This window comes from Mustela erminea, chromosome 9 (assembly GCF_009829155.1).
Source record: "Mustela erminea isolate mMusErm1 chromosome 9, mMusErm1.Pri, whole genome shotgun sequence".
Classification (NCBI taxonomy): domain Eukaryota; kingdom Metazoa; phylum Chordata; class Mammalia; order Carnivora; family Mustelidae; genus Mustela; species Mustela erminea.
Window position 1 is genome coordinate 80,723,443 of NC_045622.1, and position 27,490 is coordinate 80,750,932.

Genomic DNA, 27,490 nt, shown 5'->3' on the forward strand with positions numbered 1-27,490 from the left:
AGAGCTAACTCTCTCACCCATTAGGCAATACGGCTTAATATTATATAATAATAATAATAATAAATATAATAATAATAATAATTATTATTATTATATTATAATACAGCCTAATACAACTCGAAGGACACTGCCCTGATAATACGCACTGAGTACTAAAGAGAAGAAATGCCCCAGTGGATGCCTAGCCCACATGGATTTCAACCCTGAGCAATTTGAGGTATGCTCTTGTGTGGGGTTTCCAACTCCTTTGCTGTCTACCCCTCTCTATTCTCTCTTTAGTCTCTACTTAGGCCAACCAGTCTGAAGTCCCTTTTGAGGATTTGCTTTTGACTCTGCACCCTGGCTCTATCTCCCTTGCTTCAAAACATCATAGACACTCTCACAATGACCCTGCCAACGTCTCTGCTGGCTCCCATCAACACTCTTCTTTTTCACCAGAACCCCTGCTCTTTTACTGGGTACTCAGTAGTTCTGAATGGAGACGCAGAGACACAGAAGATGAGATTCATTCTCAAGACATCAAGCAGGATTTTGCCAAAATATGTGGCAAGGAGTTTCTAAAGAGTCTGGTGTCCTGCCTCAGCATTTACTGACTACATCTACAGCTGTTTGTCCTGTGTCCCATGTCTGTGCTCCATCTGCTCATGAGTCTTAGATTCTCTGATGGCTTATTTTTCTCTCCCAGGCAAATGGAGGGCAACGCTGAGGACTGGAGAGGGATTATAGGATTCTATTCATATTCTCCCTTGCTCTGGTGATACGTCCTGGTATCAAGTTTCTCCTGGTCTGTGATATCTTGTAGTCCAAAAAGGAATTTTTTTCTCCCACCCCGCCCCCACCCCATACACACACCAAAGGGCCACAGCTAGCATGCACATTCTTGTTTCAGTCGTTAATTTGGAGGAAAGTATGACTAACCATGCCTACACTTATTGAAAGGTAGCAAAGCAAAGAAAAATAGTTTAATTATAATGTCACGATGCTGGATAATAATAATGACAATAACTACATTTACAGGGTTCTCTATGTGCCAGGCACTGTTCTAAGGTACTAGACGTCTTTTCTTACCAATGACAAATTCATTAGTCAAGATCAAGTGCGATTCAGCATTAAGAACATAAAAACTAAATGGCCAAGAAGAGGGAACATTCAGAAATTCAGACTATTTATTAATATGAGGATAGAAACATTAAGGTCAGAGGAGGAGTAAGAAGTGCTAGGAACAGAATAAATTATAATATTGGAAACTCTGATACATGCTGGGCAGATATCTTGGTGACAAGGTTATGAGGAGGATAGGGGGTAGAAAATAAGAAATGTAAGCTTTGTTGAATACTTAATAAGTGATGTGTATTTCCTATACAAAATGTGATTTAGCTCTCCCCTACCAACACAATCTTGGTCAACTTGGGCTGACACACGAAAACACCATAGATGGGGTGGCTTCAACAACAGACATTTATATATCATAGCTCTGGAGGGTGGAAGTCCAAGACCAGCGTGCCAGCATGGCTGGGATCTGGTAAGGACACTCCTCCTGACTAGCAGCTGTCCATCTTCTCACTGTGTCTTCACATGGCCTTTCCTTGGTGCATGTGCATGGTTAAAGAGAGAGAGAACTCTTCCTCTTCTGATAAGGTTACCAATCCTGTGAGCTTAGGATCTCACCTTTATTACTCATTTAACCTTAACTACCTCTAAAAAGTCCTTATGTCCAAAAACAGTTACATTGGGGTTACAGCTTCAAGATAATGAATTTGGGAGGGACACAACTCAGTTCACAGCAAACACTATGAGAAAAGTATCATTAAGTTTATAGTTGAGAAAACTAATGTTTAGGGGAGGGGATAACTTGTCCATGACCTCATCTATAGGATATGGTAAAGGAAGGTTCAAACCCAGGGACTCTGACTTCTGAGTTTTCCTTTATCCCTAGCCACTTGGGGGGATAGTGTGGGCAAGTCCATGGGACCCCTCTGTGGTACTGGGGACTGAGCTAAGCCTAATGGACCTACTCCTGTGTTAATTTTTCCCAGCAAGGTATGGCTTCTCAGATGAAGAGATAGGGAATGTGTTTTTTCTTTCTTTCTCTCTCTCTCTCTTTTTTTTTTCTCTGCCTTTCTTAGATTATTGGTTCAAGCAGATGATCAGCCACTTTATAGAGAAATTAGTGGGCTCTGGAGATACTGAGAGGACTTCTGTGATTTTCTCCTGTCTGTGCCAACGAGAATGAGCTTTTGCTGTTTCTTTTTCACCCAATGCTACCAGGATTGTTAATGAAGCCTGAACCTTTCTGGTGGCAGGGTGACTATCTGCCCTCTAGGCCATCTATCTGGTTGACCGTAAGTAACCTCTCATTGTCTGTGGCAATAAATCCAAGCTGGGAGCCTCTCTGAGAGAAAGAACTTTTACAGCCTCATCTGTCTTCTCCCTAACGAATCTTCAGAATGTCTTTTAGCCATGCCAGGATTTTGTAGGTGATAACTTATCCCTCTTTATCCATTCAGCTTTGAAGTTTGCACATGGGCATTGTTCACCTCGTCAGGAAGAATCAGCTTTTCCATGAAGAAAGGAGGTGAGAAAGCTTCAAGCTAAGTCAGCCGTGGCCACATTCTTCAGTGTGAGTTCTAGACAGATAGGCATGGGAAACTAAGAATAGATGCACAAATAGACCTTTAAAAAGGCACACAGAAAATGAAAATTAAGAGGGAAATATAGTGCCATTTCCTTTTATCATACTGGTAAAATAATTTTTTTTAAGATGGCAAAAAATTCAGTTTTGGTGAAATTGCAGTGAAATGCTTACTGTATTAAATTTCACAGCTTTTTTGGTGGGAAATATGTTGTCATATTTCAAAAGTCTTCAAAAAGTGCTCACCATTTGGGAAAAACAAATCAAATCAAAACTACAGAGAGATACCACCTCACACCAGTCAGAATGGCTAAAATTAACAACTCAGGAAATGATAGATGTTAGTGAGGAGGTGGAGAAAGGGGAACCCTCTTAAACTATTTGTAGGAGTGTAAACTAGTGCCGCCACTCTGGAAAACAGTATGGAGTTTCCTCAAAATGTTAAAGATAGAACTACCCTGTGACCCAGCAATTTCACTACCAGGCATTTAGCCAAAGGATACAAAAATAGTGCTTTGAGGGGGCATCTACACCCCAGTGTATATAGCAGCAATGTTCACAATAGCCAAAAATATGGAAAGAGCCCAACTGACTATCGACTGATGAATGGATAAAAAAGATGTAGTATATACACACAATGGAATATTACTTAGCCATCAAAAGAATGAAATCTGACTATTTGGAATGATGTGGATGGAACCAGAGGGTATTATGCTAAGTGAAATAAGTCATAGAAAGACAAATACCATAGGATTTCACTCATATGTGGAATTTAAGAAATAAAACAGATGAACCTAGGGGAAGAGAAGGAAAAATTAAATAAAATAAAAACAGAGAGGGAGGAAAATCATGAGAGACCCTTAACTATAGGGAGTAAACTGAGGGTTGCTAGAAGGGAGGTGGGTGGGGTGTGGAGTAAGTGGGTGATGGGCATTAAGGAAGGCACTTGTTGGGATGGACACTGAGTGTTATATACAAGTGAGGAATCACTAAATTCCACCCCTGAAACTAATAATAGATTATATATTAATTAATTTGAATTTAAATAAAATCTTAAAAGGAAAAATAAATAAATAAAATGGTAGAAAAGAAGAAAGCACCTACTCTTTGGAACAGGTGCTCCACTTTAAAAAATGTATTCTAATAAACTAATCATGCACCTGCACAAAGATTTTGCTGTGAGACATTTATTATAACAATTATAATAGTGAAAACTGGTATAACTAACTGCTAGCAAGTACATAATTAAGTAATTTGTGGTACATTAACTCAATGGAGTAATATCCAGAAATTGAAAACCTAGTACATTAAATATTTGTTGACATAGAAAGATACTTATGATACATTTCAAATTAAAAATAGGTTAAAAACAGTGTATACAGTATGATTTATTATACATACTATATGTATTATATACATTTAAAGACTGGAAATTTGTATGCCTAAGTTACTCTGTAGCCACAAATGGTAACATGATTGTAGTTTTCTTTGCGTTCCTATATTTTTATTAAAAATTTTAATACAATTAACGGGTCTCATTTTTCTAACAGAAAAAAAGTTTATGTTATAGTTATAGGAAGTTGGGATGCCTGGGTGTCTCAGTCAGATAAGCATCTGCCTTTGGGTCAGGTCATGATCCCAGGGTCCTGGGATCGAGTCCTGCATCTGGCTCCTTGCTCAGCAGGGAGCCTGCTTCTCCCTCTGTTTGCTGCTCCCCCTGCTTGTGCTCTCTCTGTCTCTCTGACAAACAAATAAATAAAATCTTTTAAAAAATAAAGTTACAAGTCCTGATTTTGTGTGCTGGTGATTCACAGACCTGTACCCCTGGGGATAAAAATATATGTTTATAAAAAATAAAAAATTAATTAAAAAAAAAAAAGAAATCCGAAAAAAAAAAAAAATAGAAGGGACCCAAAACCAAAAATAAATGAATAAATTTTAAAAAAAACAATAGAAAGGAAAGAAAAATAAAAGAGAGAATACAATCAGATAGAAAAAAAAAATAAAGTTACAGAAAGAACCAGTATCTTAGAATGTACACAGCACCAAAGGCACAGGTATCGGATCCAGCCCTACTGAATGCCCCATCACCACCCACCCACTTCTCTTCCCCCTGTCTTATCTTCTCCTCTGCTTTCCCTCATGATACAGCTCATTTCCTTGGATTTCTGTGACTCTGCACAGTCCAATTGGGTGAAATTGTGGAAACTTTGATAAATTGTCTACAGTTTAAAAGGAAGACACATTTACTAGGATGATTGGAACCATGAGAAAGGAGAAACTTATCTTTATTTGTAACTCAAGAAAGCCAGAATTTTTAACTCCTTTGGTTACAATGGAGAATCATAACATCTAAACTCTGGTTAGTGTCCAACTGAGGACAGTACAACAAGCAATTTCTACTTTGACTGGTAGTCCTACACTTATATGCTTATTTATATAAGGGTTTCCAACCTAGCAATGAAAATATGCTCATTTCACCAATATCTTTGCAATGAATTGTACTTCCTCTTCAAGAACAAGTCTTAAAATGTTTTGAGGTTAACAACTCCAATTAAAGCAAAATTACTCTCCTTAAAAATATTAGTTTTGAGAATAGAGGTTTCAAATGAAGCACATTTCATGAACTAACTTATATGTATTCAAAATATTAATCACTGTGATCTCAAACCAAGTGATAACAAATTATTTGAATTCTGGCACGGACTTTCTATTCTTGCATTTATTTAAAAACATTTTTGTCTCTAAAGGATAACACAAGACTGAGTTTTGCAGTAAGAGCATTGTGTTGTTTTCTGTCACTTCTATTTTCTCATCTGGAATTAATTTAAATGAGTATCAGCCTAGCTCTCCACAGGATCTAATCTATTTACACCCACTAAAGCTGACTGAACTAATTTCATTACGTCCTCATTGATGCTGCCATGCTTCTCCATGTGAGGCACTGAATTCACAGTTCTGAGGTGGGCCCTGGAATATGCAAGTCTGAGGTGCAGAGGCTGTGGTTGTGTTCTGCCCGGCTCTGTAGTCCTTCTTAGCACATGATTTCTGCTCCCTCTGATTCCTGATACATTAAGTCAGTCATACACACCTGGATACCTCATCGGATTCTCGATAGCTCTGACCCCATGAGATGGTATTTGTGGATATTCCTAGGCCTGATCTCCCTATTCCCTCCTTAGGCTACAACCCTCCCTCCCCTTCCCTTACCCAGGGTAGGCATTGCTAATCGAACACAGTACTCTGTTGCTGGCTGGGTGCTGTCTCAGATCATTCCCAGTCGAGCTCCTCCAGCAATCATTACCATTTGCAGTGAATGATTTACGTGAGACAAAATCAACTCGCCATTTCTGGACTGATTCTGCTAGCTCTTCTTACTTTGGACAGCTGCTAGTATAAGATCTTCCCCAAATTTAGAGCCTTTAAAACCCAGTTCCAGTACAGGCTGCTTGGTTGGTGCCCCAGCCCCTTCCTCTACAGTGGATATCTTTAATTAATTGAACTTGTAAGTTTATTTTATTTTACTTTTTTTAGATTTTATTTATTTATTTGACAGAGAGAGATCACAAGTAGGCAGAGAGGCAGGCAGAGAGAGAGAGAGAGGAGGAAACAGGTTCCCTGCTGAGCAGAGAGCCCAATGTGGGGCTAGATCCCAGGACCCTGGAATCATGACCTGAGCCGAAGGCAGAGACTTTAACCCACTGAGCCACCCAGGCGCCCCTGAACTTGTAAGTTTAAAATAAGAGCTTCCAGATATCAAATCCTTTACTCAGAAGCCTCCTCGGCACTTGAGACCATAAATTGCTAAATGAAATAGTCAGCTATTTAAGCATACACTCCTTCACTCCCAGATACATTCAGCTCTCACCTAGTGTTTATTGCCCATGCCCCATACCAAATGTGCTGATGTTGAAGACATACTTACATAGGACATAGTCAATACCTTCACAGAGTAAATATGTATAGAGGTTCACAAATTACCACAGGAAGCCAAACAAGGCATGTGCTTAAAAGGGAAACTAAGTGCTGTGGAAGCCCAGAGAGAGGTGTTACTTTCCACCAAAGGTTGAGGTGTTGATCATAGAGGAAGTAGCAATCAAGATACACATAGATTCTGATGATTATACGGTGTGTGACATTATACATACTCTTACCTCTCGAAGCCTCCGGCTCCTCAAATGCCAAGTGAGGATAATATTGGTCACTCTGCAGAGGATGGCAGCAAGAATTAGACAAAGATAAGAAAATGAAGAGAAACTCAAGCTGGAACACTGTAAGTGCTCAATAACTGTTAGCTCTCTGAATGCCCCCAGAATGAGACCAGGAGAAAAAGAAAAGCAGATTTTTATTTACTGGTCACTCTGTGCAGACGACCCTGCACCTGCCTTTTCCTCCTCCTCCTTTCAGAAACACTTGCAGTGGTGCTGGGGAGAGGAAGAGAAAGAGAATGAAGAAGAAGAGGTAAAGTCAAAGAAAGCTTGCAATGGATAAGGATGGAGGAAGATCAGGTGTTTTGAAGGACTGAACTTACCTTTTCTGGGATTGAGATGTGATGGCTAAGAAAGAAGGTTTTCTTGTTTTGTTTTGTTTTTTGTTTTATAAGGTTTCATTTATTTATTTGAGAGAGGCAGAGACAGAGCATGAGCAGGACGGGTAGGGACAGAGCGAGTGGGAAAAGCAGACTCCCCACTGAGCAGGGAGTCCAATGTGGGGGTTGATCCCAGAACCGCCAGCTCCTGACCTGAGCTGAAGGCAGGCGCTTAACTGACTGAGCCACCCAGGCACCCCAGAAAGAAGTTTTTGAAAGGGCATCTGCAATCTGGTCCATGGGAGGAGATGTCAAGTTCTTCTTTTACGTGCTCATGTGGCATTGCAAGTGTAGTAGTTTTAGAATTTTCTCTTCCTAAACCCCAGAGACCTCTCTGAATATTCATCTCTACACAGTGATAAGTGTCCTCTGTGGAATTAGACCCTTAGAGTTACCTCTGTGTTAACCAGCACCCCACCCCACCCCACCCCCAATCCATCTCTCCATAATACTCCCAGACTGAATGACCTACTATTCACCTCACGTATAGTCATAATGCCATGGAAACAACTTTGGTGTCTTAATTCAGTAGATCTCAATCCTGGCTGTACTTTAGAATCACTGGCCAGTCAGGGGTTCCTTCCCCCCACAGGATTTTAATTTAATTTATCTAAGGTGAGACCTTGTCCTTAGTCATTTTAAAAGCTCTCCAGGTGTTTCTTAAAGTGCAGTTAAGGTCAAGTACCACTAATTTAATTGAATACACTTTGAGGGGAAAACTTCAGCCATAATTTGCCTGTTAATTCTAATATACAGAAGAAGAAACTGAAGAAAATTAACAGAGAAAAAAATTGTCTGTTGAGAGAAAAATGTTTGCCTTTTAAAATAGCTAGGCTAAAGAAGCAGCATTTATACCAAGACTATGCATAAATAGATTTTTTTTTTTTGTCAAAAGGCTTGCTTATTATTTGGGGCATTATAAAGATAGAGAAATTCCAAGGATTTGAAACTGGTCCCAGGATTAGAAATTTGGAAGGATTTGTGTTGAATTATGAAATTAAAACATGGCTAAGTTTAGCAAAAATAACTTCCCAATGAGTTATTGCTCAATATTATCTTAACACATTAAATCTTGGCCTCCCTAAAAGGGAAATTGAACAGCTTTATGAATTTTTTTAATACCTAGGGCTGGCCATGGGTATACACATAGGCAAAACAGTTCAGATGACTTAAAAGGGCTTAGGGAGACAGATCACCTATATATTTGACTCAGTAATTTTACAGATGAGTGAACCAAAGGTTAGGGAGTGGGAGAAGTTGTGTAAGGATGCAAACTTGGGGCCAAACCTTTTACCTTTTGGTCCATTTCTTCATGATGCTGAAATTAAACATCAGTGTTTATCAAGTATCTATCATATGCCTGATTCTAGCAGGAGTCCTTTTCCTGAACTTGGGCACAAAAATTAAGAAGAAACCTAGGTAGTAACTCAGACCCTCACTTATTCATATAGCTCAAAAAATTATTTTGGTCATGCCAGGTACTGAGCAGGATCAGGAGCAAGATAAGTGATGTTAAATCACATGTCCTACTGACTCTTTTGATTAAGAGGAATAGGATCAGAACCTGGGTGGGTTTGAACCTGAAGGTCAAGGTTAAATGGCATCAGCAGGATGCAAGGATGGGACAGAGTCTGTCAGGTCACTCCTATGTACACTTCTATTTCATCCTCAATAAATCAAGTCTATGGATATAACATCTCCCAACCTTTTCCCAAAGCAAGACAAATCAGGCAACTTCCTCTGGGAAGAATATTGCCAAATATAATATAGGACACTAGCTAAATTTGAATTTAAGATATATAACAAATATTGTTTTAAAGTATCAGTGTTTCTTATATTGTTCCCAAATACTTATATTTTAAGAAGTATTTGTTGTATGTCTGAAATTCAAATTTAACTGGAACCTTCTATTTTTGATTTTCCAAATCTGGCAAACTGATCTGGGAAACTCCTCTGGACCTTCCCCCCCACCCATAATTTATCTTCATTTCCATTCTTCTTTGTTCATATAGGATTTAGCACCTGGTACCATGTAAGTTATTAACACTTTCCCCATTTCCCCATTTTGCTGTATAAGGTATAGGCCTCCAGTCAGCTGGTACAAGTTGGCTCTCAGAAAAGGTTGATTGCATGGGTGATGAATGGAAGAAATATGTCTGAGCCTAAGAGTGTGGCTGGTCCAGGACAAACTCCTTTTTGCTTTGGGAGAAGCAATTCCATGTGCAGCTGACACTGGTGTCACATGAAAATATTTCTGAGGCTGGTCTGAGTTTTGTTATTCAGAACCACCCTCTCTATTCTGGCTTTCTAGAAGCACAATGAAGCAGCTTGTGATGCCTTCCCACCCCATGGTGGGTCTGGGTTTGGGTTGTTAGGCCAGCAGAGTTGAGAGGCACATCTTGCGGCAGGCGCTTCTCTAACTGCTCTCGAAATGTCCAAAGGCTCTGTCTGCCTGCTGTACCTCAAAGCTGTAAACCATTGAATCAGATCCCGTGGGGGGTGGTGAGTGCATAGGTTTCCTTTGACTTTATATTCTTGCTGCGTGAAAATGTCAGAAATTGATAAATTTTAGAAAAAGGAACTGGAGACAAAAAAAAAATACTTTGAATGCTGACTTATTCCCATTGTCATAAGCAATTCGTGATTCACCTGCATGTTGATACCTCCTGGAAAGCCTATGTCATGTTGCCATTTGTGATTTTTAGAAATCAAGTCTGGCTTTTCGCTTTATGAGTACAGGGTTCACAGAATTGACTAGCATTATCTGGGGACAAAGATAAAAACATTAGTCCCTTATGTAAGTACAGAATGAAATAATTTAATGTATGTAAAACACCCAACACAATGTCTGGCCTCAGTAAGGTCAGTAAGGATTTTTAGTTATGTTAGGCATACAGTGAGGGAGGCACCCTATGAGATTTAGTAATATATATATTACATAAGGCAAAACCAGCACTAGAACTCAGTTTGGCTGGTCCTCAACCCCAACAAACAGTTCCATCTGAACAGTAATGGGTTTTGAATCTCCTGGGTGATTCTGAAGACTTTGCTCTTAATGGGAAGAATGTGGAAACCGATCTCCTAGATTTACAAGCACAGATCTTCACATTTGGTTGTGTTAAGGACATAGACATCTCTTAGTTTCTCTCTACTTCTCAGATCTGGCAGCTTGTGCCCCTCCCCCTTTTTTACCATCCAGTGTGAAGGATCCTATGAAACCAGTTGAAATTTGGACTACACTGTTTTTTACTGTGAGCTGCTAAGTTTGGGAGTCTTGTGGACAGAATCCAGAGTGAGCCACCCCATGCTTAGTTCATCATGTGACCTCTCTTCCAGCACTTCGGATCTTAGCTTTTGGGCCTGAAGACTAAGAATGGAGCATCAATAATTAAAGGTACAATCACAGCTGAAGCTTCCGTTAGTTATTTTTCTTCAACCCTGACATTTTATGAGTCAACAAAGCCAAAGCCATCAATATGAAGCAGATTATTTTTAGCAGTTTCTTAACCAGTGTGCTCTAGCTTTAAATTAAACATTTGACGTTGGTTATTATTAAAATTCTGAAAATTCTGAGCAGAGAGGAACCCACGTTAGTACAGTAAACACTGGGCTTTCATCACCTTGTTTTGAAAAACATCGACTCACTCACTGCTCCCACCAAATACAACTGTGTAAAACTAATGGATTGTGGATTTGCTAAGGATTAGTTGTTCAAGGTCAGAGTCTGAATATGTGGGTGTAATTTGCATGGTTGAATATTACTGTGGACTTCAACCTTTTTAGATGTGCAATACCTTAGCATTGATACTATGTTATTATCATTTGATTATATGAAGTTTGTCCCATTCCCTGGTCAACACCAAAAATATGGCATTTACAAAATTTTAAAGTAAATTACCACTTTTGCTTTGAGAATTTTGCTACATCCTTTGCAGTATGAGATAACTAGGACAGCCTCTGGTAGCATGAAACTAGGATTGGGAATCAATTCTATTGGCATGATGTAGGGGAAAGAACACTGATCTTGGAGCCAGAACACCTGATTTCTGCTATTTACTGGCTGTGTGTCCTTGGGAAAATGGTATAGTGTTTCAGAATCTTTTATTTCTCATATTTTAATTGAAGGGATCTGGGCTAGAGCAGTAAGATCTAAATGTTCTACATCTACATCTACTTCTGTATTGAGATGCTTAAAGTCACCCATGAAGAAGGGGAAGAGGTCTTAAAGTAGGGATATCAAACTCCCCATCCCTAGCCCACTTCAACTAATCACTGCCATTTGTTTTACCTCTTGAGCTTCTCCTAAAGATTTTGCCTGAGAGAAGTCCCACTGCCAAGAAAATTTGAAAACCACTGGACAATAGGAGTTCCTGTTTTTCTTTTGGTTATAAATTCTATTATTTTAGATGTCAAATTAGTATTGAAAATACATCATTAAGGGGTGCCTGGTGGCTTAGTGGGTTAAAGCCTCTGCCTTCGGCTCAGGTCATGATCCCAGGGTTCTGGGATCGAGCCCCACATCAGGCTCTCTGCTTGGTGGGGAGCCTGCTTCCTCCTCTCTCTCTGCCTGCCTCTCTGCCTACTTGTAATCTCTGTCTGTCAAATAAATAAAATCTTAAAAAAAGAAAAAATACATCATTAAAACACTGATGGTTTTTAACTACATCATTCTGAGTTTATTTTGTGAAAAGACACTTGGATCTCAGAGGGGCCTGAGCACTCTCATTCATTCAGTGCTGTGTGGTGAATAGGAGCTTAGGCTCTGTGTTCCAATGGCCTGAGTTCAAATTCAGCCCCAGACTCTTGCAATTACCTTGAACAATTCATTTTGTGCCTCTCTGTGCCTTAGTTATCTTTATAGGTCCTATTGTCATCACCTTCTATGAAGAGAAAACTGAGTCACAAAGAAGGTTTTGAGATGAGGAAGATAACAGTTTCCATCTCATAGGGTTTTGTAATGATTAAATGAATTAATGTGTATAAAATGCTTATCACAGTAACTGACACAGTATGTGTGGAACAAATATCAATTATTATTATAAATTCATTTATTTTATTTTTTAAAAATTTATTTATTTGAGAGAGAGAGACAGAGAGAGTGAGCAGCAGGGCAGGGCAGAAGGAGTGGGAGAGAGAGTCTGAAGCAGACTACATGCTGAGCAGGGAGCGCGACGTGGGACTCTTTCTCAGGACCCTGAGATCATGACCTGAGCCAAAAACCAAGAGTGGGATGCCTAACTGACTGTGCAACCCTGGAATCCCATAAGATCATTTATTTTAAATATCCATTGTGCATCTGTTACGTGTCAGTCATTGTGCTAAATTCTAGAGCTTCAGAGTGATTACCACATGGTCATATCCTCATGAGCATCCTAGGCTAGTGGGAAAGAGAAACCATAGGGACAGCCAAGTAAAGACTTGTAAAGCAGTGTGATGACATATGCTAAGGCTCTGAGGGAGGTGTTTATACAGACAGAAGGAAGAACTGATACAAAAGAGGTAATATCTCATGAAAGGTATTTGAGACACTCTCCTTAGCTCAGAAGGGGTGGAACATGGGCTGTGGGAAGACAGCAAGGGATAAAGAAGGAAAAGGACAGACTGGGTTTGAATCTTTAGTAACTACAGTCTGGCTGGTCCCTCTAATTTGTTAGCTTTCCCCTGATGTAGATGCTGAGGTGATGAGCATATTAGTAATGGGTATATTCACTACCAGCTCACCCCTCCTCCACATTGTTTCTAGCATCCCATCCAATTGTGAGGAATTATAGTGTACAGCCCCTTGCCAAGTCAGTGTCTGAAAGTTTATACCAGCTTATATGTTTTATTTATTTATTTATTTTTAATTTATTTTTAATTTATTTTCAGCATAACAGTATTCATTGCTTTTGTACCACACCCAGTGCTCCATGCAATCTGTGCCCTCTCTAATACCCACCACCTGGTTCCCCCAACCTCCCACCCCCCACCACTTCAAACCCCTCAGACTGTTTATATGCTTTAGTTATTCATTGAAAAGTCAAGGATTTCAGATAACTTCGAAACAAGTCCGTTGCAAAAGAGAGGGTAGGAGAAAAGCTAAAAATCCCATAGTCTTGTCTAATAACATGCCATCTCTCTGAAAGCTAAGTGAGGCCCTCATACCAGAATCTCTGCTGTCTTTAGTTAAAGAAAAACTCAAGCACAATCCAGGCCTAAAGAAGAGATTATGTGGGAAAGTTCAGTGAAAAAGAAAAATACATTTAAGCATGAAAAGATCCTTGCTGAGAAATGAGCCCAAATATAGCACTACTTTCTCTCCTTTGGACTCTACCCTTCTTTATGGCTCACCAAATTCCTCAAACATTGGCTTCTGAATGCACGAGGGGTGCCACACTTTTCATTAGTGTTATTTAGACACATGGCATAATTACTGGTCCTGTCATATCTTAGAGTTTCAATAATATACTGTGAGAATAAATGATCAATGAGCGAACAAAAGACAGAGGGAAACACAGGTGACTATCCTGGGGGCTATTTGAGCCACCACTAAATCCCACAGGTATCGAAAGGACAGGGGTTGTGGCTTTAGCTACCCTTTGTGGCCACCAGAGAGCTTTATGTGTACATAATCAGTTCCCTACTGGACACACTACAGGGATCAGTGAGTATTTAGTGAACACTTTGATTTCTTGGTTTGTGTGTCGCCTGGGTTAATAGTTTCTACGGTGAAACATCACTAAGGGGAAACATATATACTCATTGTAAATAAATGTAAGGAAATAATGATATAAGCATGGAATTGAGGCTCATCCAGTCTCCTGACTCTCTAGGCTGCCTTTAACTTTATCTCTGATTTGTGCTATCTGCATACCTTTCCCTGAAAATTCAGATATTTCCAAAATGTGAGGCTGTAAAATGCAAAACCTATCCTAATCTTTACTTACCAAATACCTCTGAACCTTCTCTCTTGACTGAGATCTTTCCCATTCAGTTCAAGGGAGTCAGTACCAGACACTGCCTCTGTATTTGACATTGAGCTGGCTTATTGAGGGTAATACAGGGGAAGCTGAAGACTCAGTCTCTGCTCTTCGGACTTTTGTAACCTAGTTTGGGGATGAGGACATAAAGTTAACAACTGGGGAACAGTTAGAAGGACACTATGATAAAGAGCTAAATTGTGTTTTAGAGTTCAGAGAAAGGACAAATCTTTACAAAGTGGTGTGAATGTTACTCGGTTATCTTTAGTTTTTTACCCCTAGCCACCTCTCCTGGTGACTCCAATGGATGCAAATATTAGTGTTTTAAGGTTCTTAAATCTAATGACATTTTGTCACACAATATAAATTCTCAGTCCCCATGGAAACTGTAGTATAAGGGTATGTGTTGGGGTGAGAGGAACTTAATTTTAATCAGTGCCCAAAAAAGAGAAAGAATGACAGTTTACACACTTTGAACATGCATTCACATGTCCACCTTTTATTTATTTTATGTATGTATATTTTTTAAAGATTATTGATTTATTTATTTGAAAGAGGGAGAGAGACAGCAAGAGAGGGAACATAAGCAGGGGGAGCAGGAAAGGGAGAAGCAGGCCTCCCATCCATCAAGGAGCCTGATGTAGGACTCAGTCCCAGGACCCTGGGAGCTGAAGGCAGATGCCCAATGACTAAGCCACCCAGGTGCCTCTTTATTTATTTATTTTGTAAAAATATTGTATTTATCTGAGAGAGAGAGCGAGAGCAGAGTGAGCAAGTGTGTGTGTGTGTGAGAGAGAGAGAGAGAGCATGAGCAGGTTGAGGGGCAGAAGGAGAGGGTCAAGCAGACACCCTGCTAAGCAAAATTAATTTCCTCAGATTGTGACCTGAGCTAAAGGCAGATGCTCAACCAACTGTGTCACCTAGGCACACCCTCACATGTCCCCTTTTTAAAGAAACATATAAATTTGGTTGTTTTCTTTATGGATATATGCATCTCACTGGATTATAAGCCCTCTGAGTCCAGGGACAATCACTTCTTTTTATTTTTCATACATAGCCTGAAACTTAAATATCTAACAGATGCACTCAATAGTATTTATGGAATTACGTCTATATCCTAAAAAATTGAGCAACTATGTTGGTGATTATCAAAGAAATGATAATTTCTCAAGTCTCTAAAATTTCATTCCTGACTATTTGTCCTTTCTTTTTGTACTGACCTCACTAAAATTTCCCCGTTTGGTCCAGTTATCTTGATTAATTAGAGATTTATTTATATGTAAGAGCTGCTTACTTCCCATTACCCTTTTACTAAAGGCAATAGTTCTTGGATTAATGATCTGTGAAAAACCCAACATCCGAATTATTAATCCACTTCAGAGTCTTTGTGATACAGGAAGGTCCCCACAAAGAATATTCATAGATACCTAGATACTGTGCATGGCCTACATTCTGCACTGTCTTGCTTTAAATTTTTTTTACTCAATTTCTCAACTTTTCTGATCTTAGCTACTTCTTATTTCTTCTCTTACGATTTATGCATTCCATATTCTAGGATGTGGAGGGAGTAGAGAGAGTGGTAGAGAAGCTCGGTCTAGATTCTGTCTGTGTGGTTTTGCATCTTGACTCTGCTATATGACCATGGGCAACTTATATAACTTATCTATTCCTAACTAATAGGCTTGGCATTAATAGTAAATGAGACCTGGTATATGTTATTTTGCCCCTCATATGTTCTCTGGCATTCTCCCTTGCTTCAGATTCACACCCATCCCATAGTCTCAAGGAGATCTGTTGAATCTGCCCTGCCCTTGGACTCCTCCTTTAGTATAACAGATGTTCTCCCCACTCCTCCTGACCCTGAGCCTTTTCTTTTCCTCTTCTGCTGGGTAAAGTGGGAAAGTCTGTATTGAAGGTCACAAAGGATAATAGTTCTTGAGGAGTGTTTCAGACCTCTAATGAACATACATACACGTGTACATGAAAATTGTCATCATAACTTCTAGGTGTGGCACTTTCATACTTCTTTTTCCCTAATAATAAAAAGGTCGTTGTAACTAACTATGTAAATGGTGATTTCTAGCCTGAAGAAATATTAGGAATACTTTAGCAAAGGTTAAAAAAAAAAACAAAACTATTTTTCCTTTAGTTCTTTTTAGTCTTTGGATGATACTGATCTTCTAATTTCCATGCCAAGATTTGACGTTGATCAAAATTGTGGCCAATCCCAGATTTTTCCCATGGCCTGAAGTCTTTAAAACACTTAACATCATTGTCGCTTCCCAACTTTCTAGCACCTGACAAAATAATTTTGGAGTGGTCATTGAATGAGTGATCAGGTATCATATTGAGTTGTGACTTCACAGTCTGGAGAAATCATAACATGATCACAAAGAAAGACATTTTGGGGATTTTTCAGGCATCAGGAACTGTAAATATGGAGGACCCTTGAAAGCTTCAGCCTCCAAGTTCATTACATGCCTCAAGTCTGGGAACTGGGGCTTCAACAATCGTATAGGAAAGATAAGAAAGGAGGGGTGTTTGATGAGATTCTGACAGTCTGCCAAACTGGAATTTAACTTTGTTGATACATGTGATATTCTGGGTAGAACAATTGTCCTTTTGGTTAGAAGTAATAAATATATTTTTGTTTAAAGGAGGGTGATTGGGATTGTTAACTTTTTGCCTGTGGCAAGCCCATAATGTAAACCAATGTGGTCTGGATGGGAGGAAATAATCAAATACAATTGTGAGTTCCTAATCCCTTAGGAACCGAGACCCATGATATAGAAGCTCAGGTACTGGCTGTGAATGGTTACACACAGCTACTAAATGTCAGAGAGAGCATTCAGATCCAGGGCTGTAAGACCCCAACACTGTTCTATTCTACCTTGTCTCATTCTGGAATTGATTCTAGAGCCAAGAATAACCTCAATCAGCTTCTGATCCAATTATTTCTTTTTTTTTTTTTTTATTTCCAGCATAACAATTATTTCATTTTAAAGATAGGGAGATAAGGGCTAAGAAATGCCCATTTACTTGAACGAAAATCTCACCTTGTAAAATACTTAGACCACATCTTGGGGTTAGGGGTGATCCAAAAACCTTGATTAAAACGGAGGCTTGAATATGATCCCTCTGCATTGGTGGTAGGACTTCCATATTTAATATTTAATTTTTTAAGTTTTTCATGGATGCCTGGTCTCTTCAAATGGATTTGATCCTGTGCATGTGTAATGTGAACAATATTTTTAAATGCTTTTAATGTGCTCTTTTCTTCCACTTTTCAGTGTATATGACTTTCTCTCCAGTAAGTTCAAGAGCTACATCTATTATGTATTTCAGCAAGAATGAAAAGAAAGATAAAATTCAGCATCTGGCATCCCAATTAGGATTTTTCAGAGCTCTAACAATACAATGGTCTTCATGCCCGAGTTTGTTGAGGGAAACTAATATACTGAATATCTTGTATCTTCACTTTCTCCCCATCTTGCCTATTAATTATTAGTATGTTAAGAGTCTAACCTGGTAGGTATGATAATGGAGTTTTACAGACATCCTTAATATATAGGAAGATCCAGGTGGAAATACTCATATCAGTTAGAGGGATTTGAAGAGGATGAGGAAAGAGAGAAGTAGAAGCAGCAGATGGTTAACCATGTGTCGCAGTCTTCCTCCTTTAGAATGAAATATCAGGGGAGAGAAGAATGTTAGAGGGGTAGGAGGGAATGCTGAAGGGTAAGAGATTTCTGCTCCCTCTTCACTTAGGAGGGCAGAAGGTGAATTCCTTATAGACCATCTATCCCTCTTGCAACTAAGCATCACAGTTTGGTTAAGTGGAGGGAAAAACTGGGGTGTAGCCCTCTCAAACTATTCTTACTTCCCATGAAGCTTCAGTAAGAGCCAGAATTTCCCACATGTCCCTGAGATAGGATATGGAGGTTACTGGAAATTTTGTCTGGGGGGTTTGCCAGAAGGGATTCCTGGCATAAAGAAAAATTGGTCCTATAGTTGAGGACTTCATGGGAGTAACAGCTGGCTCTTGATGGAGTCTGTGAAATTACCAGTAGTTAAGTCAGCATGGAAGATACCACACCCTGACCAGGGAAGGGAACACACTGTGAGTTTTACCAGTTGCAAACTTTGGCATTGAATGTCAACAAAACACTGAGGAGTAAGTCTAGTCTTGTGTCTGTGGTCATTAATCCAGAGAGGAATCAATACAAATTACTGTTCAGTAGATATAAACAAAAATCCTGAAGGTGCCACATCCACTACCTCCTCCTTTTATCATGAAGTCACAGGCACCACAAACACTCTAAAAACCAGATACCATCTTGGAGAGGAGTGAAGAGACAGTAATCTGAAATACTGAGAATTTTATCCCAAAGAGACTGATAATTTACTTAAAAGAAATTTCTTCTTAGAAACCAGCAAACTGTTTCTACAAAGAGTTAAATAGAAAATATTTTATACTTTGTGAGCTATATAGACTCTTTTACAGCTACTCAACTCTGTCCTTGTAGCATGAATACAGCCATAAACAATATATATAGTGTTTTAATAAAACTTTACTTATTTAAATAGGTTGTGGGCTTATAGACCCTAGTTTGCCAATTCCTGGTTTATATCATTGTATCAGACTGAGTTTCTTGGATTTGACTAAAGATAAATTCCTCCTAGAGGTATAGAAGAAAGATGAAATTAAATGTAGGAACAATTGGCATTTTCTTTGCGCATCTTTGTGCAATATGAATAAAATAGGTTACTTTCATAGTGAAAGGGGAGAGGCAATCTTAGTATAAAGAGGAATGACTTTTGTTTTCCCCTTTCTCAAAATCTTCCAGTCCTTGGGAGTGTTGGGGTCTATGAGAAGCCAGTAAGGGGATTCAGAGTGGTTGATAGAATAGGGAGGGGGAAGAGCAGCTGACCACAAAGAAAAGAGCACACGTTCTGTGTCTCCTGGTCTTGACCTCAAAATATAGGAAAGGAGGACCTGGGAAGGGCAATCACTTTCAGTAACAGCCATAATTATGATAATGATGGTGATGATCAAAGTAATAATAATAATGATTATTGTTATTATTATTATCACTATGGTATCAGGATGGCCTAGGTTATGCTACAGTAAGAAACACCTGAAATCTTAGTAGCTTAAAGCAAAAAAATTTTATTTTTCATTCACTCTCCTTTGTCAAGAGTCAGCTAGAGACTCTCTTTCACATTGTCCTTGAGCTCATTCCCGGACTCAGGCATTAGATGAGCCACTATCTGCACCATCATCAGTTGCAGTGTGCACTGTGTGATAAAGTACAAACTGGACTCCACTGCAAGTGACACACCTTACTTATGCTCACATTTCATTGGCCAAAACCAGTCATATGACTAAGCCCAAGTTAAAGGGCAAAAAAATATATGATCCTTTTCCAGGGAGGAAAAATTATTGTTAATGAAAAGCAATTCAATATACCTCAACTACTATTGCCAGGTGATGACATACTGAGCATTGTGCAAAGCATAGTCTAATTTTATCTTTATTCAGAGACCCTGTAATATAGATATCATCAACATTTTACTGATGAGAAAATTGAGCATCTTGGGAATTAATAACTCATTTCATTCAGTCGGAAGATGGTAAAGATTTAAACTCAGCCAGGCCTAATTCCATAGCTTATACTCCTAAGTACTATATTACATTTGTAGTATCTAGATTGGGGGTCTTAGACTCAAATGTGTTTAGGGGCCAGGCTTTTATTACAATTTTTTTTAAATTAACATATAATGTATTATTTGACCCAAGGGTACAGGTCTGTGAATCATCAGGCTTACAATTTCACAGCACTCACCATAGCACATACCCTCCCAGTGTCCATTACCCAGCCACCCTATTACTACCTCCTAACCCCAGCTACCCTCAGTTTGTTTTATGAGATTAAGAGTCTCTTATGGTTTATCTCCCTCCCAATTCCATTATGTTTCACTTTTTCCCTCCCTACCCCCATGACCCCCTGCCCTGCCTCTCAAATTCCTTGTATCAGAGAGATTATGTGATAATTGTCTTTCTCTGATTGACTTATTTCATTTAGCATAATATCCTCTAGCTCCATCCATATAATTGCAAATGGCAAGATTTCATTTCTTTTGATGGCTGCATGTATTCAATTGTGTGTGTGTGTGTGTGTGCGCACACGTGCACACACACGTGTGTATACACATCCTCCTTATACATTCATCTGTAGATGGACATCTAGGTTCTTTACATAGTTTGGCTATTATAGACATTGCTGATATAAACATTTTGGTGTGTGTACCTCTTTGGATCACTACATTTGTATCTTTAGGGTAAATACCCAGTAGTGCAATTGCTGGGTCATAGGGTAGCTCTATTTTCAACTTTTTGAGGAACCTCCATACTGTTTTCTGTAGTGGCTGCATCAGCTTGCATTCCCATCAACAGTGTAGGAGGGTTCCCCTTTCTCTGCATCCTCACCAACATCTGTTGTTTCCTAATGTTAATTTTAGTGATTCTGGGCTGGTTTGAGGTGATATCTCACTGTGGTTTTGATTTGTATTTCCCTGATGCTGAGTGATCTTGAACACCTTTTCATGTGTCTATTGGGCATTCGGATATCTTCTTTGCCTAGATGTTTGTTCATGTCTTATGCCCATTTCTTGATTGGGTTATTTGTTCTTCAGGTGTTGAGTTTGATAAATTCTTTATAGATTTTGGATACTAGCCCTTTATCTGATATGTCATTTGCAAATATCTTCTCCCATTCTGTCAGTTGTCTTCTGGTTTTGTTGACTGTTTCCTTTGCTGTGCAAAGCTTTAGATCTTGATGAATTCCTAATAGTTAATTTTTGCCCTTGCTTCCCTTGCCTCTGATGGTGTTTCTAGGAAGAAGTCGCTGTGGTTCAGGTAGAAGAGGTTCCTGCCTGTGTTCTGCCCAAGGATTTTGATGGATTCCCATCTCACATTGAAGTATTTCAGCCATTTTGAGTCTATTTTTTGTGTGTGGTATAAGGAAATGGTCCAGTTTCATTTTTCTGCATGTGGCTGTCCAGTTTTCCCAACAGCATTTGTTGAAGAGGCTGTCTTTTTTCCATTAGACTTTCTTTCTTGCTTTGTTGAAAATTAGTTGACCATAGAGTTGAGGGTCCATTTCTGGTCTCTCTATTCTGTTCCGCTGATCTGTGTGTCTGTATTTGGCCAGTACCATACTGTCTTGATGATTACAGTTTTGTAATAAGAGTTTGAAGTCTGAAACTGTGATGCCACCAACTTTGGTTTGCTTTTTCAACATTCTTCTGGCTATTTGGGGTCTTTTCTGGTTCCATATAAATTTTAAGATTATTTGTTCCATATCTTTGAAAAAAGTTGATGGTATTTTGATAGGAATTACATTAAATGTGTAGATTGCCTTAGGTAGCAGAGACATTTCACAATATTTGCTCTTCCAATCCATGAGCATGGGAAGTTTTTCCATTTCTTTGTGTCTTCCTCAATTTCTTTCATGAGTACTTTATAGTTTTCTTAGTACAGATTCTTTGCCTCTTTGGTTAGTTTTATTCTTAGGTATCTTATGGTTTTGGATGCAATTGTAAATAAGATCAATTCCGCAATTTCTCTTTTTTTCTGTGTTGCTGTTTGTGTATAGAAATGAAACTGATTGGGGCGCCTCGGTGGCTCAGTGTGTTAAAGCCTCTGCCTTTGGCTCAGGTCATGATCTCAGGGTCCTGGGATCGAGCCCCACATTGGGTTCTCTGCTCAGTGGGGAGCCTGCTTCCCCCTCTCTCTCTTCCTGCTCCTCTGCTTACCTGTGATCTCTGTCAAATAAATAAACAAAATCTTGAAAAAAGAAAAAAAGAAATGTAACTGATTTCTGTGCATTGATTTTATATCCTGACACTTTACTGAAGTCCTATATGATTTCTATGAGTTTTGGAGTGGAGTCTTTTGGGTTTTCCACATAAAGTATCATATCATCTGCAAAGAGTGAGAATTTGACTTCTTCTTTGCTGATTTGGATGCTTTTTATTTCTTTTTGTTGTCTGATTGCCGAAGCTAAGACTTCTAGTACTATGTTGAATAGCAGTGGTGATAGTGGGCAGCCCCACCATGTTCTGACCTTAGGGGAAAACTCAGTTTTCCCCCATTAAGAATGATATTCACTGAGGGTTTTTCATAGATGGCTTGGATGGTATTGAGGTATGTACCCTCCATCCCTACACTGTGAAGAGTTTTGATCAAGAAAGGATGCGGTACTTTGTCAAATGCTTTTTCAGCATCTACTGAGAGGATCATATGGTTCTTGTCCTTTCTTTTATTAATGTATTGTTTCACATTGATTGATTTGTGGGTGTTGAACCAACCTTGTAGCCCAGGAATAAATCCCACCTGGTCATGGTGAATAATTCTTTTAATGTACTATTGGATCCTATTGACTAGTATTTTGGTGAGAATTTTTGCATCCTTGTTCATCAAGGGTATTGGTCTGTAATGATCCTTCTTGATGGCATCTTTGTCTGTTTGGGATCAGGATAATGCTGTCCTCATAAAATGAGTTTGGAAAATTTCCTCCCATTTCTATTTTTTGGAATAGTTTCAGGAGAATAGGTATTAATTTTTCTTTGAATGTTTGGTAGAATTCCCCTGGGAAGACATCTGGCCCTGGACTCTTGTTTGTTTTGGGAGATTTTTGATGACTTCTTCAATCTCCTTACTGATTATGGGTCTGTTCAGATTTTCTATTTCTTCCTTGGTTAGTTTTGGTAGTTTATATGTCTCTAGGAATGCACCCATTTTTTCCAGATTGTCAAATTTACTGGAGTATGGTTGCTCATAATATGTTCTTATAATTGTGTTTCTTTGGTGTTGGTTGTGAACTCTCCTCTATCATTCATGATTTTATTTATTTGGGTCCTTCTCTTCTCTTTTTGATAAGTCTGACCAGGGGTTTAACAATCTTATTAGTTCCTTCAAAGAACCAGTTCCTAGTTTTGTTGATTTGTTCTATTGATTTTTGGTTTCTATTTCATTGATTTCTGCTCTGATCTTTATTATTTCTCTTCTGCTGGGTTAAGCTTTCTTTTCTCCAGCTCCTTTTGGTGTAGGGTTAGGTTGTGTACTTGAGACCTTTCCTATTTCTTGAGAAAGGCTTGTATATAAAGAAAGGCTATATACTTTCCTCTCAGGACCTCCTTTGCTGTGTCCCACAGATTTTTAACAGTTGTGTTTTCATTTTCATTTTTTTCCATGAATTTTTTCAGTTCTTTAATTTCATGGTTGACCTATTTATTCTTTAGTACAATGCTCTTTAGCCTCGTGTATTTGAGTTCTTTCCAACTTTCCTCTTGTGATTGAGTTCTAGCTTCAGAGCATTGTGGTCTGAAAATATGCAGTGAGTGATCCCAGTCTTTTGGTACTGGTTGAGATGTGATTTGTGAACCAGGATGTGATCTATTCTGGAGAATGTTCCATGTGCACTAGAGAAGAATGTGTATTCTGTTGCTTTGGAATGGAATGTTCTGAATATATCTGTGATGTTCATCTAGTCCAGCGTGTCATTTAAAGCCTTTATTTCCTTGATGAACTTTTGCTTAGATGATCTGTCCATTTCAGTGAGGGGGGGATGTTAAAGTTCCCTAGTATTACTGTATTAATGTCAATGTGTTTCTTTGATTTTGTTATTATTTATTTATATAATTGGCTGCTCCCAATGTTAGGGGCATAGATATTCAAAATTGTTAGGTCTTCTTGTTGGACAGATCTTTTGAGTACAAAATAGTGTCTTTCCTCTCTTATTACAGTTTTTGGCTTAAAATCTAATTTGTCTGATATAAGGATTGCCACCCTAGCTTTCTTTTGATGTCCATTAGCATGGTAAATTGTTTTCCACCCCCCTCACTTTAAATCTGGAGGTGTCTTCGGGTCTGAAATGAGTTTCTTACAGACAGCATTTTTTTTTAATCTATTCTGATACCCTGTGTTTTTTGATTGGGGCATTTAGCCCATTTATATTCAGGGTAACTATTGAAAGATATGAATTTAGTGCCCATTGTATTGCCTGTAAAGTGACTGTTACTGTATATTGTCTCTGTTCCTTTCTGGTCTGTTACTTTTAGGCTCTCTCTTTGCTTAGAGGACCCCTTTCAATATTTTCTACAGGGCTGGTTTGGTGTTTGCAAATTCTTTTAATTTTTGTTTGTCCTAGAAGCTTTTTATCTTTCCTATTTTCAATGACTGCCTAGCTGGATATAGTATTCTTGGCTGTATATTTTTCTCATTTAGTGCTCTGAACATATAATGCCAGTCCTTCCTGGCCTGCCACCTCTCTGTGGATAAGTCTGCTGCCAATCTAATGTTTCTTCCATTGTATGTTACAGACTTCTTGCCCTGAGCTGCTTTCAAAATTTTCTCTTTGTCACTAAGACTAGTAAGTTTTACTATTAGATGACGGGGTGTGGACCTATTTTTATTAATTTTTGAGGGAGGTTCTCTGTACCTCCTGGATTTGATGCTTGTTCCCTTTGTCATATTAGGGAAATTCTATATTATAGTTTTCTCCAATATACCTTATGCTCCCCTCTCTCTCTCTTCTTCTTCTGGAATCCCAATTATTCTGACATTGTTTTGTCTTATGGCATCATTTATTTCTCAAATTCTTCCCTTGTGGTCCCATAGTTGTTTGTCTCTCTTTTACTCAGCTTCTTTATTCCCCATCATTTGGTCTTCTGTATCACTAATTCTCTCTTCTGCCTCATTTATCCTGCAGTAAGAGCCTCCATTCTTGATTGCACCTCATTAATTCCTTTTTGATTTCAACTTGCTTAGATTTTAGTTCTTTTATTTCTCCAGAAGGGTTTTTATTTCTCCAGACAAGCGTTTCTCTAATATCTTCCATGCCTTTTTTGAGCCCAGCTAGCACCTTGAGAATAGTCATACTGTACTTTATATCTGACATATTACCAATGTCTGTATTAATTAGGTCCCTAGATGTCAGTACTGCCTCTTGTTTTGTTTTTTGGTGATGCATTTTTCTGCTTTGTTATTTTATTCAGATAAAAATATATGAATGAGGGAATAAAATACTAAAAGGGTGGAAAAGTCCCCAGAAAAATGTACACTAACCAAATCAGAGGAGACCCCAAACTGGGGGGAGAAGAAAATGGGTTAAAAGAAAAAAATATAGGGGGGAGGAGTCAAGATGGCGGAGAAGTAGCAGCCTGAGACTACTTCAGCTAGCCGGAGATCAGCTAGATAGCTTATCTAAAGATTGCAAACACCTGAAAATTCATCGGCAGATCGAAGAGAAGAAGAACAGCAATTCTGGAAACAGAAAAACAACCCCTTTCTGAAAGGTAGGACCAGCAGAGAAGTGAATCCAAAGCGACGGGAAGATAGACCCCGGGGGGAGGGGCCGGCTCTCGGCAAGCGGCGGAGCAACGGCGCACAAAATCAGGACTTTTAAAAGTCTGTTCCGCTGAGGGACATCACTCCAGAGGCTAAACCAGGGCGAAGCCCACGCGGGGTTAGCGTGGCCTCAGGTCCCGCAGGGTCACAGAAGGATCGGGGGTGTCTGAGTGTCGCAGAGCTTGCGGGTATTGGAATGGGAAAGCCGGCTACAGAGACAGAGCCGACAGTAAGCTCACAGCTCGGTGTTACCTTGAACCGGTTGCAGGCTCGGTGAGCTCGGAGCGCAGCCGGAGGTCAGGCAGACGAGAGTAACTGGGCGCTGTTCTCTGAGGGCGCACTGAGGAGTGGGGCCCTGGGCTCTTGGCTCCTCCAGGCCGGAGACCAGGAGGCCGCCATTTGTATTCCCGTCCTCCGGAACTCTGCGGAAAGCGCTCAGGGAACAAAAGCTCCTGAAAGCAAACCCGAGCGGATTACTCACCCAGGCCCCTGGTAAAGGCAGTGCAATTCCGCCTGGGCAAAGGCACTTGAGAATCACTACAACAGGCTCCTCCCCCAGAAGATCAACAAAAAATCCAGCCGAGACCAAGTTCACCTACCAAGGAGTGCGGTTTCAATACCAAGGAGAGCAGCAGAATTCCAGAGGAGGAGAAAGCAAAGCACGGAACTCATGGCTTTTTCCCTGTGATTTTTTGTAGTCTTGCAGTTAATTTAATTTTTTTCTTTTTCATTTTTTGTTTTTTTTTCTCGCCTTCTGGCAAATTTTTCTTTTAACTTTTACCTTTTTCTTTTTTAACGTTTTTTAACTAGTTTATCCAATATATATATTTTTTCTTTTTTATATTTTTCTTATTTGTTTTCTTTTTTTTAATTCTTTTCTTTTCTTTTTTTTCTTTCTTCTTTTTTTTCTTTCTTCTTTTTTTTTCTTTCTTCATTTTTGAACCTCTTTCTATCCCCTTTCTCCCCCCTCACGATTTGGGATCTCTTCTAATTTGGTTAAAGCATATTTTCCTGGGGTTGTTGCCACCCTTTTAGTATTTTACTTGCTCCTTCATATACTCTTATCTGGACAAAATGACAAGACGGAAAAATTCAACACAAAAAAAAGAAACAAGAGGCAGTACCAAAGGCTAGGGACCTAATCAATACAGACATTGGTAATATGTCAGATCTAGATTTCAGAATGACAATTCTCAAGGTTCTAGCCGGGCTTGAAAAAGGCATGGAAGATATTAGAGAAACCCTCTCGAGAGATATAAAAGCCCTTTCTGGAGAAATAAAAGAACTAAAGTCTAACCAAGTTGAAATCAAAAAAGCTATTAATGAGGTGCAATAAAAAATGGAGGCTCTCACTGCTAGGATAAATGAGGCGGAAGAAAGAATTAGTGATATAGAAGACCAAATGACAGAGAATAAAGAAGCTGAGCAAAAGAGGGACAAACAGCTACTGGACCACGAGGGGAGAATTCGAGAGATAAGTGACAACATAAGACAAAACAACATTAGAATAATTGGGATTCCAGAAGAAGAAGAAAGAGAGAGGGGGCAGAAGGTATACTGGAGAGAATTATTGGGGAGAATTTCCCCAATATGGCAAAGGGAACGAGCATCAAAATTCAGGAGGTTCAGAGAATGCCCCTCAAAATCAATAAGAATAGGCCCACACCCCGTCACCTAATAGTAAAATTTACAAGTCTCAGTGACAAAGAGAATATCCTGAAAGCAGCCTGGGAAAAGAAGTCTGTAACATACAATGGTAAAAATATTAGATTGGCAGCTGACTTATCCACAGAGACCTGGCAGGCCAGAAAGAGCTGGCATGATATTTTCAGAGCACTAAACGAGAAAAACATGCAGCCAAGAATACTATATCCAGCTAGGCTATCATTGAAAATAGA

General features: G+C 39.1%; 1 long non-coding RNA gene across 1 annotated transcript in view; it reads left to right on the plus strand.

Moving 5' to 3' along the window:
• Nucleotides 1–2,482: 2,482 nt before the first annotated feature.
• LOC116598132 overlaps nt 2,483–27,490 on the plus strand; it is a 36,323-nt gene continuing 11,315 nt past the window's right edge. The window contains exons 1-2 of the long non-coding RNA XR_004288964.1: nt 2,483–2,575; nt 10,420–10,614. This is a non-coding gene — a long non-coding RNA (uncharacterized LOC116598132). The remainder of the gene's footprint in view (nt 2,576–10,419; nt 10,615–27,490) is intronic.